The sequence below is a fragment of the Oryctolagus cuniculus genome, chromosome 19 (assembly GCF_964237555.1).
Source record: "Oryctolagus cuniculus chromosome 19, mOryCun1.1, whole genome shotgun sequence".
Classification (NCBI taxonomy): Eukaryota; Metazoa; Chordata; class Mammalia; order Lagomorpha; family Leporidae; genus Oryctolagus; species Oryctolagus cuniculus.
In genome coordinates, this window is record NC_091450.1 from 9,104,403 (window position 1) to 9,132,252 (window position 27,850).

General features: G+C 45.3%; 1 long non-coding RNA gene across 1 annotated transcript in view; it reads right to left on the reverse strand.

Annotated features, from left to right (window-relative positions):
• LOC138847138 (uncharacterized) overlaps positions 1 to 27,850 on the reverse strand; it is an 83,556-nt gene that overhangs the window by 26,196 nt on the left and 29,510 nt on the right. The window contains exons 3-4 of the long non-coding RNA XR_011384780.1: positions 27,243 to 27,394; positions 1 to 8,490 (exon numbers count right to left, since the gene is read on the reverse strand). The exon at positions 1 to 8,490 is cut by the window's left edge and continues 26,196 nt beyond it. This is a non-coding gene — a long non-coding RNA (uncharacterized lncRNA). The remainder of the gene's footprint in view (positions 8,491 to 27,242; positions 27,395 to 27,850) is intronic.

Genomic DNA, 27,850 nt, shown 5'->3' on the forward strand with positions numbered 1-27,850 from the left:
TAAAATTTGTACTGATCAAATCTACATTAATCTTTTGACATTATTTTATGGATAGAGCCTTGAGCTAACCTTTATTTCATTTTCTAATAACAGATGTAATGGATTACTGTGAGCTACAAACATCCACCTGTATGATTCTAGGAAATTACTCAATAATCTAATGCTACTGCGATAATCATCCGTGTCCATGTTTCCTCCTAGTTTTAATATTGCAATTCATTTCAATCAATAAGGGGGAGGAGCAGAGAGAGAGAGAGAGAGAGAGAAAGATAAAGACACCACCCATCTAGTAGTTCATTACCCAAATGCCCAAAATACGCAGGGCTGATCTGACCCAGGCTGAAGCTGGGAGATGGTCTCCAATGTGGTAGCAAGAATCCAACTACTTAAGCCATCACGGGCTGCCACTGGTATCCTGAGCATTGTCTTTCCCACTATGCCAAATGTCTACCCTTCAAAAAACTTTTGGGACATACCCTCATATAGCCCTGGCTTCCAGAGGAGGAGGCCACAGTCCCCTGTCTTGACCCCATCACTGCATGGACTCCTACTCCCCAATCACCACACATGTCAAGCTCCTGCTCAACTCCAGCCACAGCATCTGGTTTAAGGGATCCAAATGAAGACACTGGGAACCCTGGCCCACCAGGGTTACCAAACATGCAGTCACTCACTGGACATAAAGGCCCACATCTGAGGCAAAAGCAACCTGGATAACCACATGTCCAAAACTGAAACTGCATCATTGTTACACCACATATTAAAATCAACTCAAAATGAACTGGAAGTCCACACAGAAGATCTGAACACTTACAACTTATAAAATAGAAAATTCCTTGACATTAGCCACAAGAGCGGTTGCTTATGTGTTAACAATTAAACACAGAGAGCAAAAGCAAACAAAAGGAAATGAAACTACAACTAGTAAAGCAATAAAGCAAAGATCAATGAAATGAAAAGGCAAACCAATGAATAGGAGAAAATATTAGCAAACCATATGTGTGATCAAGGGAGTAATACAGGGAATGCATACACTAAGAAGCAAAGAATACAATTAAAAAGGACAAAGGACTCAATCAATGTTTTCCAACAAAGACAATGTACCCAGTGGATATGTGAAAAAGTCCTGAACATTGCTATCATCAGCAAAATGCAAATCAAGATGACAATGGTTATTATCTCATATCTGTTAAACGGCTACTATTAAAAAGTTAAAAGATAACAAGTATTGGGCACAATGTAGAACACACAGAACACACAGTATTGGAGGGAATGTAAACTGTACCATCCATTAGGAAAAGCAATATGCAAGTTCCTCAAAGAAAATCTAAAAAGGAACAACCTTTATTAGCCATGAATCCAAAAGAAAATCACCATCTCAAAGAACTGTCTGCACCCCCACATTCACTTCAGCATCATTCACAATTCCACGATACGGAAATAACCCAAATGTTTGTTGACGGACCCATAAGGAAAAATGGGATACACACACAGTGGAATCCTCGCCAAACCTTAAAAAGAAAGAAAATACTACTACTTGGCACAAGATGGATCCAAAATCATGGAACTATAGGACATTACAAGGAGTGAAACAAGACACAGAAATAAGAAATACTACATGAGCGCATTTACATGTGGAATATACAAAAGTCAAACTAACACAGTCAGAGAGCAGGATGGTGTTTGTGATGAACTGGGAGCAGGGAAATGAAGAGATGTTAGTCAAAAGATACAAATATATGGTTATGGTGCTGGAGCTGGGGTGTAAAAGCTTGAGCCTCCACCTGACTGCCACCATCTCCTATGGGCACCAGACCGAGTCCCAGCTGCTCCACTTCCCATTCACCTCCCTGCTATGGGAAAGCACTAGAAGATGACCCCATGACTTGGGCCCCTGTGCCAAAGTGGGAGACCTGGGGCCCAGCCCTGCCACTGAATACATTTGAGGAGTGAAATAATGCATGAGATGAGATATTCCTCATCCTCTCTCTCACTCTCTCTGTCTCTGTCTTACTCTCTTTTCTCTATTTCCTGCCTTTCTTTTTTGATTTGACAGGTAGAATTATTGACAGTGAGAGAGATGGAGAGAAAGGTCTTCTTTCTGTTGGTTCGCTCCCCAAATGGCCCCTAAAGCTGGCACTGCGCTGATCCGAAGCCAGGAGCCTGATGCTTCCTCCTGGTCTCCCATGCGGGTGCAGGGGCCCAAGCACTTGGGCCAATCTCCACTGCCATCCCAGGTCACAGTAGAGAACTGGACTGAAGAGGAGCAATCGGAACTAGAACCTGGCGCCCATATGCGATGCCAGCACCACAGGCGGAGGATTAACCAAGTGAGCCACAGTGCCAGCCCTTGCATTTGAAATAAATCTTAAAAAGTCAAATTTACAATTATGATATAAGGTTTTGAAAATATAATATATGCATCAGGTAACCAGTTCACACTGGTTGCAAATTAACTGAAAATGTGATCCCTGAAAAACATAAGAGTGGGAATAAGAGAGGGAAGAGATGTATAATTTGGGACATGCTCAAGCTGACTTGCCTCAAATGGTAGAGTTAGAAACATACCAGGGGATTCCAATTCAATCCCATCAAGGTGGCATGTACCAATGCCATCTCACTAGTCCAAGTGATCAATTTCAGTTCACAATTGGTCATAATGAAAGGACTAAGAGTCAAAGGGAGCACATAAACAAGTCTAGTACCTGCTAACACTAACCGATAGAATAAATAAAGGGGAGAGTGATCCAACATGGGAAGTGAGATACTCAGCAGACTCATAGAATGGCAGATGTCCTAAACAGCACTCTGGCCTCAGAATCAGCCCTAAAGGCATTCGGATCTGGCTGAAAAGCCCATGAGAGTATTTCAGGCATAGAAAGCCAAGACACTTGGGCAAAAAGATCTCTGTGAGTGAGATCCCAGTGGAAAGAACAGGTCTTCAAAGAGGGAGGTGCCTTTCTCTGAAAGGAGGAGAGAACCTCCACTTTGACTATGACCTTGTCTAAACAAGATAAGAGTCGGAGAACTCAAGGGGCTTCCATAGCCTTGGAAACTCATGACTGGAGCAATGGGAGATTACTGATGCCATAAACAGGAGTGCCAATTTGTAAAGTCAACAACAGGAGTCACTGTGCACTTACTCCTCATGTAGGATCTCTGTCCTTAATGTGCTGTACATTGAGGCTTAATGCTATAACGAGTACTCAAACAGTATATTTCACTTTGTGTTTCTATGGGGGTGCAAACTGTTGAAATCTTTACCTAATGTATAATAAATGATCTTCTTTTAAAAAAAAAGAAGAAATTATCAATTCCCAACTTGACTCTCACTGGGATTAAACATGACAATAGGTCTGATCTGATTTCATCATCATTAAAAAAATCATCTATTATTTTTCACTTTATGTTTCTGTGTGGGAGCAAACTGTTAAAATCCTTACTTAATGTATACTAAGCTGATCTTCTGTATATTAAGATAATCGAAAATGAATCTTGATGTGAATGGAAGGGGAGAGGGAGTGGGAAAGGGGAGGGTTGTGGGTGGGAGGGACGGTATGGGGGGGAAGCCATTGTAATCCATAAGTCGCACTTTGGAAATTTATATTCATTAAATAAAAGTTAAAAAAATTAAAAAAGGAAGGTTTGTGTGAAAATGTATAAAGATCAGACTCATATCAAAACACACACTGCGTGCCTTGAATATACACAATGTTTATTTCTCAGTTATACTGTAATAAGGCTGGAAAAATAAAACATGCAAAAATAGGTTCCTATTCTTAAGATGTAAATAAAACTAAGGAAGTTAGGTTAATATTGTGGGGTTTTGGTAGGCTTCATGGGACAGCAATGATTTTTAAAACATTCATGATTGGGGCAGACACTGTGGTGTAGCAGCTGAGGCCACCAAATGCAGTGCCGGCATCCCATATGGGCACCAGTTCAAGTCCCAGCTGATCCACTTCCGATCCAGCTCTCTGCTATGGCTTGAGAAAGTAGTAAAGGATGGCCCAAGTCCTTGGGCCCTTGCACCCACATCGGAGACCTGGAAGAAGTTCCTGGATCCTGGCTTCAGATCAGCACAGTTCTGGCCATTGCGGCCAACTGGGGAGTGATCCAGCAGATGAAACACCTCTCTCTGCTTCTCCTTCTCTCTCTGTGTAACTCTGACTTTCAGATAAATAAATCTTAAAAAAAATTCATGAACTTGACTAAACTAAATTTCAGGCGGTTTATACCTTGAAAGTAAAGATTCAGGAAGTCTATCAAGAGAATATTTAAGACAATATCCAAGTTAACATATTACACTGTCATCTCACCTCCCTCAAACTGAAAACTCAGAAATAGAAAAGGAAAGGAAGTGTATCTGAAGGAAACCAGGAAAGTGAACAGTGAAATGAGAATTATAAATTCCTACATGCTATTCTCCCACCCAGGTGTGTACATTCCTATGTGCATATAACATAATTACATATTACAGGCAGGTTGAGAATTAGCCCAATTAAACTATGGAACTGAAATGCAGGGCCTGCTTCATCAGTATGTGACCAGTGACACTGCAACTGGACCAATCTCAAAAGAGTATACTCCCTGCTGTCCAAATTCTTACTGAATTTAACTGGAATTTGTGCTTCGTAAATGAAGTCTGATAGGAAGATGGGGCAAGTGCACAGGTTGAGCTCTCACTGACTCACTGGGACAGGTCTTGGTCACAGTCCTCAGGTTCACTGCCCTAAAAAGCCTTCCATTTCCCATCACTGGTGACCACTGTGGCCCTTGGTTCAAAGCAATACTTGCTTGTGGGCACATTATGTTTAGAGAACACACGTTTGGGGAGGCACCATGGTAGTTTCTCACCTAAACTCAATCTCAATATCTAGGGTTTCCATATTTAAATGCATGACAAATTTTTAAACAACACAATCTGCATTTTCAGTTCCTACTAGGAGCTACACATTATGGAGTTAGTTCTGTCAAGGTTTAGAATTTACACTTTCTTAAAATTTTCACAATGACATTCTTTCAGTTCATTTTATAATCACAAGAAAGGAAGGAGGAAGGAGGGCAGGATGCTGGGGGGAGGAGGGGAAGGTGGGAAGTATCACTACACTCCTCAATCTCTGTATATGAAATACATGGTATCTCTTCACCTTTATATAAATAAAAATTATTAAAAAAAGAAATTTAGCTGTGAAAACTGCAAGATGAAATATACAAACCAAATGGAGATTCCGAGTATTTAAGTTAAAGAACAAACCAAAAAATGACAATACCAAAATATTAAACCAGGATGCTCACAGCAGTATGGCAGGGCCTTCCCCATGGAATGAGTAGCAGCACAGGTCTACAGCATCTTAGTCACCAGGGGTGGAGCCTCTGCCAGGGTTAGAGGTGCTCACTCTGCACTTGCTTCACTGGATCAATAGGTGGCAATGTCTTCACTGCTCAGGCTGCTTTACAACCCATTTTCATAAATGGCAGGACCCTAGCAGATATCATGAGGTATTTTACTGGAAAACTGTGGATCCCATTACATTTAGCATGTTATCTCTATGTACCTCAAAAATTTAGGGGTCTGCCAAGAATTACTCAAATTATTCAAATAACTCTGCATAGAGCAGAGGGCTATACACCATGAACATTAGTCTACCACAAGAATATTTCTTGGGGACGGCACTGTGGCAGAGCAGGAAAAGCTTCTGCCTGCAGTGCCGGCGTCTCATAAGGGCGCTCGTTTCAGTCCCCACTGCTCCACTTCCGATCCAGCTCTGTGATATGGCCTAGGAAAGTGGAAGACGGCCCAAGTGCTTGGGCCCCTGCACCCACGTGAGAGACCCAGAAGAAGCTCCGGGCTCCTGGCTACATATCAGCTCAGCTCTGGCCACTGAGGCCCTGTGGGGAGTGAACCAGCAGATCAAAGACCTCTCTCTTTCTCTCTCTCTGCCCCTACCTCTGTGCAGCTCTGCCTTTCAAATAGATAAATAAATCTTCAAAACAACCTTTCTTTCCCCATTTGACACTCACATGTCATCTTCCACAGTAATCAGGGGGGAAATCAAGCAAGGAGATTCATTAGTGTAGGAGAGGTTGCCAATCACATAAAGCTCAATGTTTGTTGAAGCAGCAATTTGAAATTTAACATCATATGTAAGAAAATGTTTACAAAGTTTAAATGTCATTGAAAGCTGCACTCTGAAAACTACACATATACCAATTCATTGAAGGATTTCCTGGACTCTATGCCTGTTCTCTCACTATAGCACTTCAGTAGAAAGCTTCAAAATATTTCCAATATTGAACCACAAGTCACAGTTTTAGTTTTCCCATTCATAATGATTGAGGCCTACATAACTCACAAACAAAATTGTATAAAGGTGAAACAAAGGCATTGTTTGTAGCAAATTCTCCATCTAGTTTTCCCCCATAGATCTGACTTTCATTAAACAGAGGAAAAGCATCTTAAGATGTATGGCATAAACCACTCTAATTTTGGAATTTCCCCAGAAAGCTTCTATATTTTAACTTCTTCTTAGTAGTACACTAGAAATTGCTAGCCTAGATTTTTGTGGGAGATGCTAAAGTTTAATGGTGGTCACGGGAGCAGAGGTGTGGAAAAAGTGACGGAATTGAGACATAAAAGCAAAAAGCCAAAGAATCCCACACTCCTGCGGCTTTGAGAAGGGTGTAGGGACCAGCCAGCCTTTGAGATGCCTGGTGATTGTTATCAGAGAACATCTGTGGATTGGGAGCATGAGAAAACAAAAGAACAGATTTTTCTTGGTGTGTTGTGTGTGAGGGAAAGGAATTATGGAATCAAGGATCAAGTTTGAAAATAGCCAAAAGGAGAAAACCATGGGCAATATAAACAGGTCTAGCTAATGATGGGAGAAAAACCCAAGACCTTCCTGAAACACAGTACAGAGATAAGGCTGTCTAGGATGAGAAGGCCAGTGTGAACAAACACTTAGACTTAACATGGGGTCAATTCAACTTCTGGATTTGAATAATTGGCACTAACAGGAACACCGAGAGTGGATAATGAGGAAACTGGAACATCCATGAGGACTTGCACCAAGGGGTGGTTTCTGAGTAGTCACTGGTCAGCATCTCATAAGATGAGGTTCAAGGAATGACCCTTGGGTGTCAACACTAGTAACTGCTAACCAGAAGGAAGGCAGACTTCATTCACCACATACTGTAAGAACCAAACCACAAAGCACAATACCTATGGATTTTGAAATTTTGTGTTGTTTAAAACACAGGGACAAATAGGGATTTCATTTCATCAACCAAAGTTTTAGAACCAATTACGTGGCAACCATTGTGGATACTGTGCAGAAACAATGCCCCTGCCTTCTCAAACCTAAAAATGCTCTAAACATATCATAATCCAAATGATTTCAATATTTCATATTTCAAAATCTAATTTAGAAGTAAAAAGAACCTGTATTGAGTTATTCAGAACCTTATAGTTTTATAACTGCAACAAATATACTTAGGAAGTAATGCTGACTTCTAAAAATTTAGGTGCCATCCTCTGATCTAGGTGCTTCTGATGATAAACAGAGTCCCCATACTCCTAGTCAATGCAATAATATGACTGGGACATGTAAATTTTGCATGATATGTCTCCCCACATAACCACATTCATTAACACAATATAACAATGTATTTCTCAGGAACTTTTTCAAAAAATTAGGGAAACACTGGATAGCACAGAGGCAGAATCAGATTTCAGTGGGGCAATGACAACAATATACAACCATCTTTTTGGGTTTACCACTCAATGCTATCACTGCTGTGTGGCAGAACCTTCAATGCAAACTGAGATAAACTATCTTAGCAAATTAGGAAAAACAGGAAGCAAATCCTGCGAGCAGGAACTTCCTTTCTCGATGACCATATCCACTTTCTCAGCTCCTATACACTAAGTAGAACTATAAACCCAGAAAATAAAACAAGAGACCTGGAAATTAACACAGTCACTGGGCATCTTAATTGCTCACCCAAAAGAAGATGACTCACCTGCTGCTTCACCCATCCTGGCATCAGAATTCAGCCAGGTAGGCTCACACCTCCTGGAACTCTATGTGATACCTCCAAGCACATGTATGTTTTACAATATACAATTTAAAATCTCTTTAGAACATATGATATAAAATTTATAATATATAATAAAAATTTATAATAATATAATATTCAATTTATAACGTACAATATAATACACAATTTTTTCTTCCTTCCCCCTGGCTCCTGAAGGCCCAAGTGTCCCCTGCCTGTGTCCAGGACCGGCATATGATATGCACAAGCATTTCAAGAAGACTCACCAGGTGAGGATGGTCAAACCTGAGGGTCCTGTGGAATCCACTGCCACTCCCCGACACCAGCAGTCCGGCCCTTCCTGCAGTGTTGTTCTTGGCTGCTCACCTCCTTTTTCTTAGTGCCAGGGCTTAGCACACATTCCAATGAAGAACTCCATGACGCTGGACACTATGAAGAGAAAAGGCAAACAGCAGCACTGAGCACCCTTTTTATAAACTCAGAAGTCAATGGCATGCATCAGTTCTGATTGTCCAATCAGAAAACAAAGACCAAGCCTGCACAGGTCTGCACAGGGGGTATGGCTCCAGGCTTCTCCTGAGCTCTTACTGTCAGTCCCAAGTAGGAAGTGAGGCCAGGCTCCAGTGCAGTGGGGTCACAGGTTGATGGTTTGTTTCACTTTTGTCATGGAAATTATTCCACCATTCCATTTAAAATTTGACAGTTTTTCTCTTTGGGTACCATATATACTCACCTATTTTTTCTCCTCAGAGTGTTAAATAAAGTGAAATTGCTTTCATATGACTCATGCATTGGGAGTGGTGGTTGTTTTTCAACCTCTGGATTACAGAAAGAAAACAAATATGGGATGCTGGCATGGCAGGTGGTGGCTTAACCCCCTGCACCACAACACTAGCCTCTACCCACAGAATTTTAGAAGCCCAATGATTCAGAAACAGATTGTCTCATATGTGGAAGGAAGGCAAATGTATAGTTCCGGTAAGTCAGAATTATTTTCATTGCAGTAAACAAGAAAACACAAGATATTTCAACTAGATGATGAGGTGTCAGATATCACACAAAGGATTCATTTAGCATCATCGTTACCACTGCTGTATCTTTTCCTCTAACAATTGGTTTAGACGCTTGCTTTAAGTTTGTGGCCAGCCTTGGAAAGCTGGAAATCTTGATGCCAAATACATGTGAGATGAAATTTAATATAGAGGCATACCAGCTAGAACCACAGCCTAGACCTAATTCTAGTGTTTACCTCTTGGCGAGAATTGGAAATCATGAACTATATATAAGTAAGAAAACACCATCTCCACCTCCAGATTCCACATTAAGCACCATGTGCACTGACCAACAATGCTTTACTCCCTCCTCTTTACTAAAAGAATAATAAAAATAAGTCTATGATTGCTGCACTATGTTTATAAGATACCTCTGCTTAAAGATCCCCATTAAATACAAAATTCCAAGGTTGTAGAATAACTTTAAGAGGTTTCTAACTCAGAGAAAGTTCCAGGAGGCAAGGTCAGGCGTATTCTTGTCTCTAGAAAAGTGGGGAAACCCTCAGGGCTGCAACTATTCCCACAACCCCCAAGGGGACTCAAAAACATGTGAACAATATTGAAAAGTCACAAGTTGAGAGACTGTGGACTAACGGAACCCTGCCAACCATCTAAATTAAAAGAGAACCATCATGCAGACATTGTGCAGATACCACACTACCTGTGGGTAAGACTTCCCAAGTGTGCACAGCACCAGCCCTGGAAATGCCAGTCACAGAGTGCAATGGTGCCCACGGGAGCTGTGCAGTGTGACCACTTTGCCAGTAAGAACATCTCTACCCAACAGCTCTCAAGTAGCTCATGAGAATAACAGCTCCATCGTGTAAAAACTAGCAGAAGTGATTTTTACAGTTTCAAGAATATCTACCAGCTCACCTCACACAAGTCAGTATGGGTCATTTCTGGGGAACACTTTATCAGCAAACTTCAACAAAAATTTCAGTCAAGGTTTTAGGTCAGTGAGTACTGTGGGTCTGCAAGATTCTTTTTCTTTCTACTTGATGCTTCCTTTGAATGGTTAAAGGTTCTTGTTTTAAAACATTTCATATATTTTAGAGGAAAACTTACAGAAAGAGAGGGAGAGACAGAGAAAGAGAAACGGCTTCCATACACTAGTTCACTCCCCAAATGGCCACAATGCCCAGGGCTGTGCCAGACTGAAGCCAAGAGCCAGGGGCCTCTTCTGGCTTTCCCTCGTGGGTGCAGGAGCCCAAGCACATGGGCTACCTTGTGCTGCCCTCCCAAGTGCATTAGCAGAGAGCTGGATTGGAAGTTTAGCTGGGACTTTGAATCAGTGTCCATATGGGATGCTGGCATCACGGGCGGTGGCTTTACCACCTAAGCCACAATGCTGGCAACAAATGCTCTTATTTTTTACTTTAAGATTTACAAAACTACCCAGAAATCTAGAAATTTTATAACACAGCTAATAACTCTGACAGGAAGAGAGTTAATAATGGGTGGAGTAGGGCATCTGGTACAATGGTTAAGCAGAAACTACCTGACCTGCTGAGTGGACAGTGCTGCCTGTGACTGTCCTCCAAACTTACTTTATTTTCAGCTGTGAGCACCAGAGCTTTGAAAGCACATTTAATAATGTACAACGCAAAGACGCAGAACAAAGGGCAGTCAGGCACAAGAGTGCACTGCTCTAGTCTTATCCACACTGAAGGTGCGGAGGTCTGTTCAACACCTGTGTAAATTTCAACAAAGTCAGCCTTGTGGTAGGGAGAGAGCTGGCATGCAATGCCACTTCATTCTACAGAATGCTGACAGAGACTTGCTGTCTAGTGGTTCAGATGCTGCGTTCTAGTGGTTCAAGTGCTACTGTACATGAACAGCATCACTCTTTCAAAGACACACACATGAGGTTCACAGTTTCATTTGCCTTAACGTAGCATTTGACAAAGAAAGTAGGTAGCTCAATTATCTCCCTCTAGCAAATCAATAGTCAGTGCAGCTCCCGGGATTCTTCTGGAACTTGCCTAACTGGCTCTTTTCTCAGGCCTTTTGTACTTGCTATTGCCAGACCCAGCTGGATGGGGCCTTCTACAGGTTATCATGGGGCTCATGCTTTACTGCACGTGGGTCTCTATTCAAGAGTCCCATCAGAAAAGAACCTTCCAAGACCATTCGAGTGGCATCCCCTCCTGCACGTGGTCTCCCCACACACACCTCCTCCCTTGTCCTTTTCTCTGCTTTATTTTTCATCTAAAGTCTTCACCATACTTGACATTATATGCTACTGGATGTGTTCAAGGCTGACCCACTCTAGAATGCAAGCTCATGAAGGCAGAGCATGGTCTTGTTTATCATGCTATTCCCAGGGTCCATGGCAAGTAACAACCTTCAATAAACATTATCTGAATTAATAAACAGGAATGGAAGCCAAACACTTCTGTTTCTAGCTTAACAGATGCTCACCTCCCTGTTAGCTTTAACAGACTCCTCTACACTACCTGTCCTTGGTGTGCCAACAGGCAGTGATGGAAGGGCAGCTTTCCCCTTCCGTGGCGCTGCAGCATTAAGTTGTTATAAGACCATCTCCCCACCCTTCTGAGGCTATGCTCCATACTAGTGAAAAGACACAGTTTTACCAGAAATCAACCCAAACATCTACAGGCAACTTATATTTGATCAAGGATCTAAAACCAATTCCTGGGGCAAGGACAGTCTATTCAATAAATGGTGCTGGGAAAACTGGATTTCCACGTGCAGAAGCATGAAGCAAGACCCCTACCTTACACCTTACACAAAAATCCACTCAACGTGGATTAAAGACCTAAATCTACGACCTGACACCATCAAGTTATTAGAGAACATTGGAGAAACCCTTCAAGATATTGGCGAGTTTCTGGAAAAGACCCAGGAGGCACAGGCAGTCAAAGCCAAAATCAACTATTGGGATTGCATCAAATTGAGAAGTTTCTGTACTGCAAAAGAAACAGTCAGGAGAGTGAAGAGACAACCGACAGAATGGGAAAAAATATTTGCAAACCATGCAACAGATACAGGGTTAATAACCAGAATCTACAAAGAGATCAAGAAACTCCACAAAAACAAAACCAACAACCCACTTAAGAGATGGGCCAAGGACCTCAATAGACATTTTTCAAAAGAGGAAATCCAAATGGCCAACAGGCACATGAAAAAATGTTCAAGGTCACTAGCAATCAGGGAAATGCAAATCAAAACCACAATGAGGTTTCACCTCACCCCGGTTAGAATGGCTCACATACAGAAATCTACCCACAACAGATGCTGGCGAGGATGTGGGGAAAAAGGGACACTAACCCACTGTAGGTAGGAATGCAAACTGGTCAAGCCACTATGGAAGTCAGTCTGGAGATTCCTCAGAAACCTGAAGATAACCCTACCGTTCAACCCAGCCATCCCACTGCTTGGAATTTACCCAAAGGAATTTAAATTGGCAAACAAAAAAGCGGTCTGCACCCTAATGTTTATTGCAGCTCAATTCACAATAGCTAAGACCTGGAACCGACCTAAATGCCCATCAACGGTAGACTGGATAAAGAAATTATGGGATATGTACTCTTTAGAATACTATACCGCAGTAAGAAACAACGAAATCCAGTCATTTGCAACAAAATGGAGGAATCTGGAACACATCATGCTGAGTGAAATAAGCCAGTCCCAAAGGGACAAATACCATATGTTCTCCCTGATCGGTGACAACTGACTGAACACCAAAAAGGAAACCTGTTGAAGTGAAATCGACAATATGAGAAACGGTGACTTGATCAGCATAGCCCTGTTAATGAACAACTCAATACATTATCCCTCTTAGTAGTTTTTTTTGTCTGTTCTACTTAATATGACTGGTTTAATTCTGTAATTAATACACAGTTATTATTAAGTGTTGAAATTTAACTGAAATGTGATCCCTGTTAAATATAAGAGTGGGAATAAGAGAGGGAAGAGATGTACAATTTGGGACATGCTCAAGATGACTTTCCCCAAATGGTAGAGTTAGAAATATACCAGGGGACTCCAATTCAATCCCATCAAGGTGGCATGTACCAATGCCATCTCACTAGTCCAAGTGATCAATTTCAGTTCGCAATTGATCATAATGAAAGGACTAAGAGTCAAAGGGAGCACATAAACAAGTCTAGTACCTGCTACTACTAACCGATAGAATAAATAAAGGGGAGAGTGATCCAACATGGGAAGCGAGATACACAGCAGACTCATAGAATGACAGATGTCCTAAATAGCACTCTGGCCTCAGAATCAGCCCTAAAGGCATTCGGATCTGGCTGAAAAGCCCATGAGAGTATTTCAGGCATGGAAAGCCAAGACACTCTGGCAAAAAAAAAAAAAAAAAAAAAAAAAAAAAAAAAAAAAAAACAACAACAACCTCAATGAAAGATCTCCACGAGTGAGATCCCAGTGGAAAGAACAGGTCTTCAAAGAAGGAGGTACCTTTCTCTGAAGGGAGGAGAGAACCTCCACTTTGACTATGACCTTGTCTAAACAAGATAAGAGTCGGAGAACTCAAGGGGCTTCCATAGTCTTGGAAACTCATGACTGGAGCATAGGGAGATTACTGATGCCATAGACAGGAGTGTCAATTTGTAAAGTCAACAACAGGAGTCACTGTGCACTTACTCCTCATGTAGGATCTCTGTCCTTAATGTGCTGTACATTGAGACTTAATGCGATAACGAGTACTCAAACAGTATATTTCACTTTGTGTTTCTATGGGGGTGCAAACTGTTGAAATCTTTACTTAATGTATAATAACTGATCTTCTGTAAAAAAAAAAAAAGAAGAAATTATCAATTCCCGACTTGACTCTCACTGGGATTAAACATGACAATAGGTCTGATCTGATTTCATCATCATTTAAAAAATCATCTATTGTTTTTCACTTTATGTTTCTGTGTGGGAGCAAACTGTTGAAATCTTCACTTAATGTATGCTAAACATATCTTCTGTATATAAAGAGAATCAAAAATGAATCTTGATGTGAATGGAAGGGGAGAGGGAGTGGGAAAGGGGAGGGTTGCAGGTGGGAGGGACGTTAGGGGGGGAAGCCATTGTAATCCATAAGCCATACTTTGGAAATTTATATTCATTAAATAAAAGATAAAAAAAGGAAAGACACAGTTTTACCATCTAAGCTACACACAGATTCAGCGAGAGCACATGGATTGCTGTGCCACCCTGGCATCCCAGAAGATCGCACAGTCCCCCCAGGAAGCACTCAGCTCCACCCTGAGGTAGCACTCATAAATCCACCATGTGTGTCTGCGATCACAGTTGGATATCCAAGTGGTCACACAGATCCGAGGAACTCTGTTACATGTTTTCTGGCATCTGAACACTAAGAGTCAACTCAGTACAACATTTCTAGCGGCCAGAGCCTCTACACCTAGGACCAAGCAGCTCAGAACATGTCTTGTGGGTGGGGGCAGTGAACTTCCCAAGGCAGGAAATGTTCAAGTTGCACAGAAAGTCTTGACCTCTGATCCAAGATCCATTTGTGGGGCCTGGAGGTCACCTTAGTTATAAGGGGGCTGTTCTGGATGCAACATTTCTATCATCGGCCTTGTGTGGACCTTGATTCCAGGCTCAGGGCAGCAACAGAGCAGGAACAGCCTTCTCCCCTGAGTCATTTGCCAGTACAGTTCTGAAAGTGTGGTACCAAAGAAACATCAAGCAGAGTCGTGGTGACTCAGTACAGCTCACAGAAATTGCAGGGGGCCTCTGTCACACAGCAGCATTCCAGTTCCTCTCAGTGCTCAAGGTCGGGGAAGAGGAGCCAGGGACTTTATCTGGTGATCCATTCTGGGTTCAGGAGCCTAAGACCTTGGACCATCTCCATCTGCTTTCCGAGGGATGTTAGCAGCCAGCTGGATCACACGGGGAATGGCTTCTGGGAGGGCCTGGCATGGTGAGGTAGCAGGTAAAGCCACCGCCTGCAGTGTCGGCTTCCCATATGGGCGCTGGTTCGAGTCCTGGCTGCTCCACTCTGATGCAGATCTCTGCTGTGGTCTGGGAAAGCAGTACAAGATGGCCCAAGTCCTTGGGCCCCTGCACTCATGCAGGAGATCCCAGGGAGGCTCCTGGATCCCGGCTTTGGATTTGCTCTGCTGCAGCCATAGCAGCCAATTAGGGAGTGGACCAGCAGATGGAAACCTGTCTGTCTGTCTGTCTCTCTCTCTCTCTCTCTTTCTCTCTGCATCTCATCCTCTCTGTGTGTAACTATGAATTTCAAATAACTAAGTAAGATATTTGAGAAGAAGTAAAAAATTTTAAAAAGGAAGACGTAGCTATAAACAAAATACTACATCAAGGCCATCTACTAGAGCTTATGTCAAATTTGAGACTATATGCACTAAATACCCTATTAACACAGCATTTGAAAAGGTATTTAACTCCGTCTTAGAAAACATTCAGGTAACCATTCATTGTCTTCTTCCTTAAAACATTCTGTGTGGTTTACCTGTGACTTACACACCAGGAAATCTTTGTAATTTATTTATTCAACACTTAGGTACCCACTCACATAAGGACTTGAAACACCTGTGATCTACACAGTTCTTCACTGAACACAGCTATACTTCCCAATACCCACCTTCCACAGTCTACCCCTGCATTTAATCTATGGATCATGTTTGAAACAGGACAAATCATGCCTTCTACAAACCAAGAGAGAATGCAGAAAGATAGCATCTGAGGTCACTGCTAACTTTTTCCATGAGCATGTTATCATGTTGGTACTTTTTCATTCATTTCTCAATGTTAGATAAAAATTGGGAGGGAGAAAGTCCAACTATCCCTATTTGCAGATGACATGATTCTATATATAGCAGATCCAAAAGATTCCACTATCGAAACTCAGACTAGAGGTTGGTAAAATGGCAGGATAGCAAATCAACAGCCTTTTTATACACAGACAAGGTCATGGCTGAGAAAGAACTTCTGAGACCAATCCAGTTAACATAATTACAGAATAAATAAAATGGCTTGGAATAAATTTAACCAAGGATGTTCAATATCTGAGAATCACAGAGGATTAAAGAAAGGGATAGAAGAGGACAACAACAAACCAAATAGAGAAGCTTCTGCGCTGCAGAAGAAACACTCAGCAATGTGAAGAGGCACCTAACAGAAAGGGAGAAATAATCTGCAAAGCATGTAACTGATAAAGGAACAACTACCAGAAACTTTCAATAAAATCAACAACAGCACAATCAAAGCTTAGCACACTTTGCGCAACTGACAGTTACTCCAGAAATGCAAGGGTGGCTACCCTACAAACTCAATCATTCCCAGAACAGAATACACATGGGGAAAGCCCACAAACTATCCCGATAGACACAGAAAACCTAGTTCACAAAAACGTCCATCACTCTCGCAATACTAAAACAAATCATCACATCAGGAACGGAACGTACACCTCGGCCTGACAAAGCTCTTTCGTGAAAAACCCACAGAGCGCTAACATCCCAAACAATGCGAGGAACCCGAAACTGGCCTCCTAGACCAGGAAACAGACACGCACTTTCGCTCTCCTTCCTCCCATCAACAGTCTCTGACGTCTGGAGCAGGGCGGCTGGGCCCTCAAAAAGCAAACAGACGGGAACAAGGAGCCGTTCCGGGAGGAAACTGAGCCGCCTCTGCTCTCGCCCAGCGGCTCGCACCCTGGGGACCATTCCAGACCGTCTGCCCAGCATGACAGTGACCCCACCCGCGTCTTCGGGATCCAAGAGCAACAAGCACGCGGGCAGCCAAGACGCCCAGCGGGTAACCGCAACAGCCGCGCGTCACTCACCACCAACGGCAGCCCGGGCTGCTGCCGGGTCAAAGGTCCGCGAAGGCCGTGGCTTCTGGTAGGGGCCAAAGAAGAGCAACGCGCCTGGGAAACGGCACGGAAGCCTCGGACACGCAGCCTCTCCTGATCCGGCCTGACCCTGGGGACGCTGGCTCTCCCTCAGGCTCGGCCAGCAGCGTCGAGGACGGCTCCTCTCCTCACGGCTTGCGCAGGCTCTGGAGCCGGAGAGGACCCGCGGCGCTGATTCCCAGCGGAGCCCCACGGGGCAGTCGGCGCCAGGCTGCGTGCAGGTGCACTTCCGGGTCACAGTGCCAGGCGCAGGCGCACTCCCCACGGGCCGTCACCATGGCGCCCCAGGACGCACCTGCACACTGCTGCATCCAGCGTCCCAAGCCCCAAGGCCGCTTCCAGTCCCGCCTCTCCAGGCTGTGACCAGGGACGCAGACGCTGATGTCCCAGGTTCTCCGGACCCCAGCTCCCTGCCTCGTGGGAGTCCTCAATGGAGCTCCTGCCTCCTGCCTCCTGCCTCCTGCCTGGTCCAGCGCTGGCCGTTCGTTGCAGCCGCTTGAGGAGAGAAGCAGTGCAGGGGGCATCGTCAGCTCGCTCGCTCTCTCTCTCTCTCTCTCTCTCTCTCACTCACTGAGTGATCGTCCATCTAGGGGTTCACCCCCGAGGTGGCTACAAAGGCCGGGAATGGGACAGAAGCCAGGGACTTTAGCCGGCGCTCCATTCAGTGTTCAGGGGCCTAAGTCCTTGGGCCGTCTCCCTCTGCTTTCCCAGGCGTGTTAGCAGAGAGCTGGATCCCACAGCGAATGGCTTCCAGGAGGGTCGGCACTGTGAGGTAGCGGGTAAAACCACCACCTGCAGTGCAGGCATCCCATATGGGCGCCGGTTCGAGTATGGCTGCTCCACTTCCGATGCAGCTCTCTGCCGTGGTTTGGGAAGGCAGCAGAAGACAACGCCCCAAGTCCTTGTGCCTCTGCACCCAGGAAGAGATCCCGGCAAGGATCCTGGCTCCTGGCATCAGACACTCCCAGCTCCGCCCATGGCAGCCAATTGGGTAATGGACCAGCAGATGGAAGACTGCTCCTCACCTCTCCTCTCCTCTCCTCTCCTCTCCTCTCCTCTCCTCTCCTCTCCTCTCCTCTCCTCCCACCCTGCCTGCCTCACTCTCATATCCTCCATGTGTAACTCTCAATGTCAAATAAATAAATAAATACGATCTTCAAGAAAAGTAAAGCAATGTAAAAAGGAAGACATAGCTATAAGTAAAATAAATACCACATCAAGGACAACTACAAGAGTATTTTTTTAGAATTTGGTATCATATGCATTACCTACCCAATTAACCCAGAATTGGAAAGAGTTTAACTCGGTCTTAGAAAAGATGTTGGTACCCAGTCATTCCCTTCTTCCTTACAAACATTCTGTGTGGCATTATCTCTGACTTGTGCTGAGGAAATCTTTGGAATTTTCGCATTCAGACGCTTACGTACCCACTCCCACAAGGACTTGAAACACCTGTGATCTACAGAGTTCTCCATGGAACACAGCTCTGCTTCCCAGTCCCCGCCCTCCACAGTCTAGCCCTGCCTTTAAAGTATGTATCATGTTGGAAATAGGCCAAATCGTGTCTTCCACAAAGCAAGATAGAATACAGAAAGGAAGCATCTGAGGTCACTGTGGACATTTTCGGCATGCCCATTATCATGTTGGTACTTTCTCCTCTCATTGCTCAATGTTAGCTACATATTGGGAGGAAGGAAGTCCAACTATCCCTATTTGCAGACGACATGATTCTATATATATAGGAGATCCAAAAGACTCCACTAAGAGACTATCAAAACTCAGAGTAGAGAGTGGTAAAGTGGCAGGAGAGAACACCAGCAGCCTATTTGTATACACAGACAATGGCATGGCTGAGAAAGGACTTCAAAGGCCAATCCCGTTCACATAGCTACAAAGAAAAGAAAATAGCTTGGAATCAATTTAACCAAGGATGTTCAATAGCTAAGAATCACAAAACATTAAAGAATGAAGTAGAAGAGGGCACCAAAAAAAAAACACACACACACACCAATAACAAATTGAGCAGCTTCTGCACTGCCAAAGAGACACTCAGCAAAGTGAAGAGGCAAACTAACAGTTGCAAAGCATGTAACTGATAAAGAATCAACTGCCAGAAACTTTCAAGAAACTCAACACCAGAAAAACCACCCACCCACTCAAGAAACGGGCAAGGGACTTCAACAGGCAAAATATTGAAAGAAAGGAATTCTAAATGGCCAGCAAACACATGCAGAAATGCTCAGGATCACGAGCCATCAGGGAAATGCAAATCGATACTACAACAGCCTTGAGGGTGTGGGGGGAAAGGCACCCTCATCCACTGCTGGTGGGAATGTAAACTGGTATCGCCACTGTGGAAGACAGTAGGGAGATAAGTCAGGAATCTGTATACAGACATACCATATGAGCCAGCCATTCTACCCCTGGGAATATACCCAAGGGAAATGAAATCAGCATACCAAAAAAGAGTGATCTCTGCCTGCATATTTACTACAGCTCAATGCACAGTAACAACGATGTTCAATCAGCCAAAATACCCATCACCTGAAGACTGAATGAAGACATTATGGGCTATGGACAACATGACATGCATATACAGACTGCATGGCCTGGCTACTGTGCATCCTACACTGCAGTAAGCATAGGCCTGTGAAATCCTCTCTGTCTACACAATGACTTCTTCTCCTTCAATATGTTCCCAGTTGTGGGTACGTCCATACAGTTTTCCATGTTGACAGGACTAATTTCACATGGGAAACTGGATTAGTACACAGAATACAGACATCAGATCCATGAACCCAATTTTACCTTCAAACACTAGAACAGCAAAGTATATCTTGAGAAACTGGAAGGAGGAAAAAGATTCAAGCGGAAATCCACCCAACGGCATAGAAAATACCACAACAGACATTCAGTGAGACCAAACTACAGGGCTTGAAAACTCAGTCAACCTGACAAAACGTTTATCCACAGGAAGCAGGGGAAAAAAGGAGAACAGACTCAAGTGACTTGACAAAAGAAATGACAGGGAGGACATTGCTACCAACCTTGCCAAAATAATGATCCAAAGGCACTATGGAAAAACCACGCCACAAGGATTTGGTCAACCTAGATAGAGTGCATTGACTCGCAGAAAGATGCAAACCACTAAAACTGGATACACTGAAACAAGAAACTCTGAATACACTTATAATCTGCAAAGAGACTGTAGTAGCAGGGAAACCAAAACAAACAAACCAAACAGACATGAAGAAAAGTCCAGGTCCAGATGGCTCCACCGGTGAGAACTCCCATGGAAAAGATAATTAAAATCCGTGATTCGCAAACCAGGAGATGAAGAGGAAAAGCCTTCCATTTCATTCCATCAGACCAGCCTCATCCCAACATCCAACACAAGCACATCATAAGGAAAATGGCGCACACATATCCGTCACAAATGTGTCACATGCCTCAACAAAATATTACCAGACGCCATCCAGAAGCACAACCAAGAAGCAGACAGCTGGATCCCAAGGTGAACGGCTTCCGGGAGGGTCGGCACTGTGAGGTAGCTGGTAAAGGCACCACCCGCAGTGCCGGCTTCCCATATGTGCGCTGGTTCAAGTAGGGCTGCTTCACTCACGTCCAATGCAGCTCTCTGCTGTGGTCTGGGAAGGCAGCAGATGATGCCCCAAATCCTTTTGCCTCTGCACCCATGAGGAGATCTCAGCAAGGCTCCTGGCTCCTGGCTTCAGATACTCTCTGCTACGCCCACTGCAGCCAATTGGGTAATGGACCAGCAGGTGGAAGGCTTCTCTCCTCTCTTTATCCCTCCCTCCCTCCTTTCCTCCCTATCTCCCTTCCTCCGCTGAAATAAAATGAATAAACGTTTTTAAATTTCATAGAAAAAGAGTACAAATAGCCATCCATCAACTCTTTATCTACAATTACAATTTTGGAACAATTCAACATTCACTTTACTTCACATTCACAGTCTCTATGTCTCCTGAACTATATCAAATAAATGAAGACATGATGCTCTTTTAGCCGTAACTACACCTGCATGTTTCCTAAGAACAAAAACATTTTTCTATGATTTTACTTTGATAATCACACTCAGTATATTTGTGATTATACACTAACATCAGGTCGAGTACAGCATACATTAAATTTCTCCAATCGTTCCAAAAATATCTTTAACCTTTTCTTTTAATCTAGAGTACAAGGAGTCTTCAGAAAATTCATGGTAAGTGAATTTTACGAAAAGCATCTATTCTTGGATTTCCATTTTTTGCACCAAGTAAGTTTATTTTCATTCTATTTTTCTAAGAACTTCTATGATTAAGGACAGCATGGGCTGGCGCTGTGGCAAAACATGTTAAAGCCATGGCCTGAAGTGCCGGCATTGCATATGGGTGTCAGTGAAGTCCTGGCTGCTGCTCTCAAAATCTAGCTCTCTGCTATGGTCTAGGAAAGCAGTGGAGGATGGCCCAAGTCCTTGGGCCCCTGTACCTACCTGGGAGACCAGGAAGAAGCTCCTGGCTTCACATCAGCACATCCCTGGCCATTGTAGCCATCTAGGGAGTGAACCAGAGGATGGACGATATCTCTCTCTGTCTCTCCCTCTCTCTGTAACTCTGGCTTTCAAATAAATAAAATAAATCTTTATAAAAAAAAGTACAGTGCATAGCACTGGATTGTTCTCTCTCTTCTATCTTTAAGCAAGAACAGTCTTTCCAACTGTTTCTACCTAACGGCGATTGAAATACAATTATCTACCTTACAGAGTTGGTGGGAGAGGGCACCTAATGAAGCCCAGCACCATGGACTCTGCCCATACATCCACGGCATCCAGCAGCCTGCTCTCTGCTGTACTTGTTGGTGGGAGAGGGCACATAACGCCCAGTACCATGGCCTCCCTCCGGGCCCCCACAACATCCAGCAGCCTGCTCTCTGTTGCACTTGTTGTTGTGAGAGTGAACAGGAATCACAGGAAGAAAGAGCCCAGCACAGCCTCCTACAAGGCACCATGGACTCCCCTGTGCACCTGCGGATTCCAGCAGCCTGTTCTCTGCTGCACATGGCAACACCTCATTCCAGAAGCCTGTGAGCCGTGTGAGTCCTTGCCAAGGAGCAAACGGGGCCCACATGTGCTCCCAACTTAAATGCTTCTGAGAGGGGTAGACTGAGAGCCACTGCAGGGTCAGCTCTTGCTTGCAGGAGGCCACAGATGAGCCTCTGCCCCTGAGCCAGACGCTGTCCCTAGACGAGGGCTTCACGGTGGCCTCCTGACTGCACAGGTGGAACCACAAGTGATAATTCACAGCCTGGACCAAAATCCCCAAGGGCCTTGGATGTCCACCTTGCTCTCCCATGACACTGGCCTGTTCTGCCTTTTTCTGTGCAAACAATCAGCATTGCACTTCTGTTAACCATGGTCAGCAAGGAGGGCATCACACACACACACACATGTCCTGTCCCACGTATGTGTGTGGCTCCCTCATGGCATATACAAACCACAGGGTATCCAGCATGCTACTTCTGATTTGCTTTTATTTCTAAAGACAGAGGAAGGTGTTCCCATATGTGAGCCACAATCTGCCACTTTGTTCTCCACTTAGGATGGCAGAGGGAATGCCTGAGCCTTTCCCATGACAGATGCCAAGGCTACAACACCACCAAGCAGGTCAGCATCGAGCACTGAAGGTGCCACCAGAACCCACACAGCTCAGATGTCCACTGGAAGCTTCTCTGCTGTTCCTAGGGAACGACATTACATGGGAAGTACTGCCCCCCGCTGCTCACAAACAATCCCCACTGGCAGTCTGACTGCCGAGCCTGCCCAGGACCCCGGCCCTGGGCACAATCACTATGCCCAACTCCTTTATGGGGGAGAAGTCGGGATCTGTTTACCCACTGCCCACAGAGAGGAACACCCAAGGCAGAGGCACAGAGCACCGCACAAACTGAGAAAATACACCGCATCTGATGCTTGAAGCCTGTAAGACGTCCCCTTGACTTTCTCCGTTGCTAACGCGCCCAGTGCTAAGCCTGCTTGTGAACAACATAAAGAGAATGTTTTCTTAAGCACCAGCACGAGCCAAAGGAATTTCCCGATGCTTCGTCAAACACTGCTTAGAGAAAGCAAATTCTATGCAGGCTTCCATGGACTGAACTGCTGTCACTCTAAAATCCATGTCCTGAGGCCCTGGAAAACAAGGCAAGGGCATGAGGAGGCGAGGCCTTTGGGAGGTGGCCAGGGTGGCTAAGCTCAGGAGGGTGGGGTCTCCCCATGATAAGAAGAGGTAGAAACACCAGAGTTCCCCTCGGCCTCCTCCAAGTGAGGACACAGCAAGCGGGAAACCCACTCTGCCAGCACCGTGGTCTCGGCCTTCCCAGTCTCCAGACATGAGAAAGCAATTTCTGCTGCCTGAGCCACTCGTCCTGTGGTGATCTGTTCCAGCAGCCCCAGCTGCCCAACATGGAGTTGCAGGAGAGACCCCAACAAGCTCCCTGTTAAAGGAAAGCAGATGAAACGGCCAGGCAAGGAGATGAGCCACAGAAGCGCGGATCAGAACTCTAAGAACTTCAACAACTCCCCAGAGAAGCTGGGGGCAATTCTGAGGGGAATATGCTCACAAGAAAGAACAGGAGCCGGCACCGTGGCTCACTAGGCTGATTCTCCACTTGTGGTGCTGCTATCCTGGGTTCTGGTCCCGGTTGGGGCGCCGGATTCTGACCAGCTGCTCCGCTTACAGTCCAGCTCTCTGCTGTGGAACGGGAGGGCAGTGGAGGATGGCCCAAGTGCTTGGGCCCTGCACCCACATGGAAGACCGGGGAAGGCACCTGGGTCCTGGCTTCGGATCGGCACAGCCTGCCAGCCATGGTGACCATTTAGGGGGTGAACCAACGGAGGGAGGACCTTTCTCTCTGTCTCTCTCTCTCTCACTGTCTAACTCTGCTCGTCAAAAAAAAGGAAAGAACAGGAAAACAACTCAGAACCCACACACTCAGGGGAGTAGCAGGAGAAAGTGTCCCCACTCATGATCCACACCACAACATACAAAGCCCTTTGCCTGTCACAGCCAAAACACTGGGAACACAGGACAGAACGAGACAGGGTCCTTGTGCCACACACCTTCTAAACGATGGCATCTGGTCTAATGCTTAGGACACCCATGCCACACATCAGGGCTCGCGCTCCTGACTCCAGCTTCCTGCCAGGGCAGAACCTGGGAAGCAGTGGTGAGGGCTCAAATAACTGGGTTCTTGCCACCAATGTCAGAGACCTGGATTGAGTTCCTGATTCCTAGTTTCAGCCTGGGGCCATTTTGAGCATTGTGGGAGTGAACTAGAAAATGGGAGATCCCGGCCGGCGCCGCGGCTCACTAGGCTAATCCTCCGCCTAGCGGCACCAGCACACCGGGTTCTAGTCCCAGTCGGGGCGCTGGATTCTGTCCCGGTTGCCCCTCTTCCAGGCCAGCCCTCTGCTGTGGCCAGGGAGTGCAGTGGAGGATGGCCCAGGTGCTTGGGCCCTGCACCCCATGGGAGACCAGGAAAAGCACCTGGCTCCTGGCTCCTGCCATCGGATCAGCGCGGTGCACCGGCCGCAGGGCGCCAGCCGCGGTGGCCATTGGAGGGTGAACCAACGGCAAAGGAAGACCTTTCTCTCTGTCTCTCTTTCTCACTGTCCACTCTGCCTGTCAAAAAAAAAAAAGAAAGAAAATGGGAGATCCCTCTTCTCTTCTCTCCTCTCCTCTGCTCTCCTACCCTCCCCTCCTCCCATCCACACCTCCCCCTCTCCCTGTCCCTCTTTCCCTTTCTCAACCTCCTTTGCCTTTCAAGTAAGATGAAAATAAATTAAAATTAAATGCCTGTGGTAGTGGTTTGTGCTAGAGACTTGATATCTATATAGGTACACATTCACACATACATACACACATATCCCAAGAAGTAAATAAATAAATAAATAAATTCTTACTCATAAGACCCAAAACTCTAAAATGACTAGAGAAAAGCAGAGAGAAAGGTCCATGGCATTGGTATGAATAGTAATTTCTTGCATGTTACCCCAAAGGCGTGGGCGACAAAAACAAACATAAACATATGAGATTGCATACAAGAAAATCCTTCTCCAAGCAAAGGAAACAAGCTACAGTTCTCTCAGTAGAGAACCGACCCACACACTGAGAGAGCATACTAGAAATCATTTATCAGCTGAGGGGCTAGTATCTTAATACAAAGAACTCAAATGAATCAGTAACAAGAAAACAAACAGCGCCTGAATGGACATTTCTCGAAAGAAGACATACAAGTAACCATCACCAATTATCAGAGAAATGCAAATTAAAATCACAACAGAGAGGCCAGTGTTGTGACACGGTGGGTAAGCTGCCACCTGAGATGCTGACATCCACACGGGCATTGGTTTTTGTCCCACTCACTTCACTTCCAATCCAGCTCTCTGCTAATCACCTGGGAAAAGCAGTGGAGGACAGCCCACGTGTATGGGCCCCTGCATACAGGAGCTCCTGGCTCCTGCCTTTGGCCTGGCACAACTCTGGCCATTGCGGCCATCTGGGGAGCAAACAGGCAGATGAAAGAGCGCTCTCTCTGTCTCTTCCTTTCAATTCCAACCCTAACTTTCAATTAACATATAAATCTTCAAAATAGATAAATAAAAATAAAACCATGTAAGTCACTCCACCAGACTGCCTATTACCAAAAGACCCAGGCCACAGGCACACTTCTCAAGGGAACGTCAGTCAGTACAGCATGTTGAAAACAGCATGGAGGGTCCCTAAAAGCAAAAACAACTCAAACTCTCCCACAACCCCACCAGCCCACATCTGGATTTATGTACATGTGCATGTAAGGTGTATATGTACATGCATGTATTGTGTGTGATATTTGTATGTGACATGTATATGTGTGGTGTGCATGTGTACATGTATGCGATATTACATGTGAATGTATTGTGTATATGGTATATACACAAATACATATATCTATATGGCAGAGCCATATCTGCACTCACATGTCCACTGCAGCACTACTCACCACAGCCAAAACAATGGAAATGCATGAATGCCCCTTGGCAGGTGAACAGATAATGAATGGCAGCTGCAGCGCACCCAGGAATACCCGGACCCAAAACACCCACAGTAGGGTCTGTTATTTACAGCATGTTCATGGAGACAAAAGTCACGCACTGTATACGAGGACTCCAAAGTCCTTAAAAGACAGGATTGAAATGTTCTTACTGGGGCTGGTGTTACAGCACAGGGGGTTAAGTCACCACCTGTGTCCCCAGCACCCCATGTGAACACCAGTTCAAGTCTTGGCTACTCCACTTCTGATCCAGTTCTCTGCTAACGTGCCTGGAAAAGGAGCAGTGATGGCCCAAGCTTGGGCCCCTGACACACACTGGAAACCTAGATCGTGTTCCAGGTTCCTGACTTCTGACAGGCACAGTCCCAGCCATTGTGCTACTTGGGGAGTGAACCAACAGATGCAAGATCTTTCTTCTTTCCCTCTCTGTGTGTTTGTGTGCATGTGTGTGTGTGCACAAGCATCCCTGTGTGTGTCTCCCGAACCCCACACCCATAACTGCCCTTCAACTAAATAAATAAATCTTAAAACACAAAAAAGGGAAGGGAAAGAAATACCAGAGAGCTGAGCTTTCTCCACGCCATGAGAATACAGCAAGGAGATGGTCGCCCTCACCAGGAACCTAACCATGCTAGTACCTGGGTTGACTTGCAATGCTGAGAACTGTCAGAAAATCCATGCCTGTGGTCGGGCCAGGGCAGGTGTGGGGTTGGTTACAGCATCCTGAGCTGACTAACACACCCCCAAGACCTCTAGAAGAGCATGTGACAACCTGACACAGCTGACCCGTGAACTCACGTCGCCATATGGCCAGGCCTGGTGCTGCAACAGACACAATTCCCATTGCCCCCAGCTCCGTTTCCTTACTGGCATCACCAGATGGGAGAACTCCATCATCACCACTGTGTGTCCCACCAACACAGCAGGTACACTTGGGGGGAAAAATCACATCATTCCACTCCCTAGCAAATCTGGACAAGACAGTCAAGAGTGGGAATTGAGAAATTCTCTCTAAAATGTGCCTGCAGTAAGCCACGCTGCTAACAAAGTGCCGGGGTGATGTCTCAGATGGGCGAGTCACATGGCCGGAGGAAGGTGCCACAGAGATCTGACTACAACACACACCTGGGAGCAGGTGAACTCTCGGGAATGAGGAAGCCGCTTACCGTCACTCAGGTCCTGCAGGAGACCCTTCTGGCAGGAGAAGTCCAGGCTCACTTTCACGGTGACAGTGAAGGTGGCCGCCTGCCCAGGCTGCAGGGGAAACTGGGTGACGGTTCTTCCAGCTTCCAGCTCAGGAAGTCACCATACAGTTTCTCTGCAATGATAACAACAATAGTGATGTTGATGGTGATAGCAGAGCAGAGGCACAATGAGACTGACACCAACCCAGCTGGGAAATTCTGGCACACGCTCAAAACAAAGACGACAAGCATTCAAGATGTCAGAGAGCAAAAAGTCCCAGGAAAAGTCCTGAATCAGAAGAGGCCGTGAGGCACAAAGAGGAGGGAGAATGCGTCACGCCTGTGCACGGGACCCCCGCCTAACCACCATTGCTCCTGTGGAGCCTGGCACCTGCGGACGAAAAGAAGGCCTGTGGCTCTGGCAAGTGAAGCTAAGTTTCCCCACCGTGAACATTTTCTGTATTGTACTTCTGTGAGGGAATCAGACCCACGTTAAGCAGGGACACCGCTTCAGAGAAAGAAATCCAGAATCAGAAACACACAGCTAAGAGCAGAGCCTCAGGCAGGGCCGGCGAGGAAGCGGCCTTGGG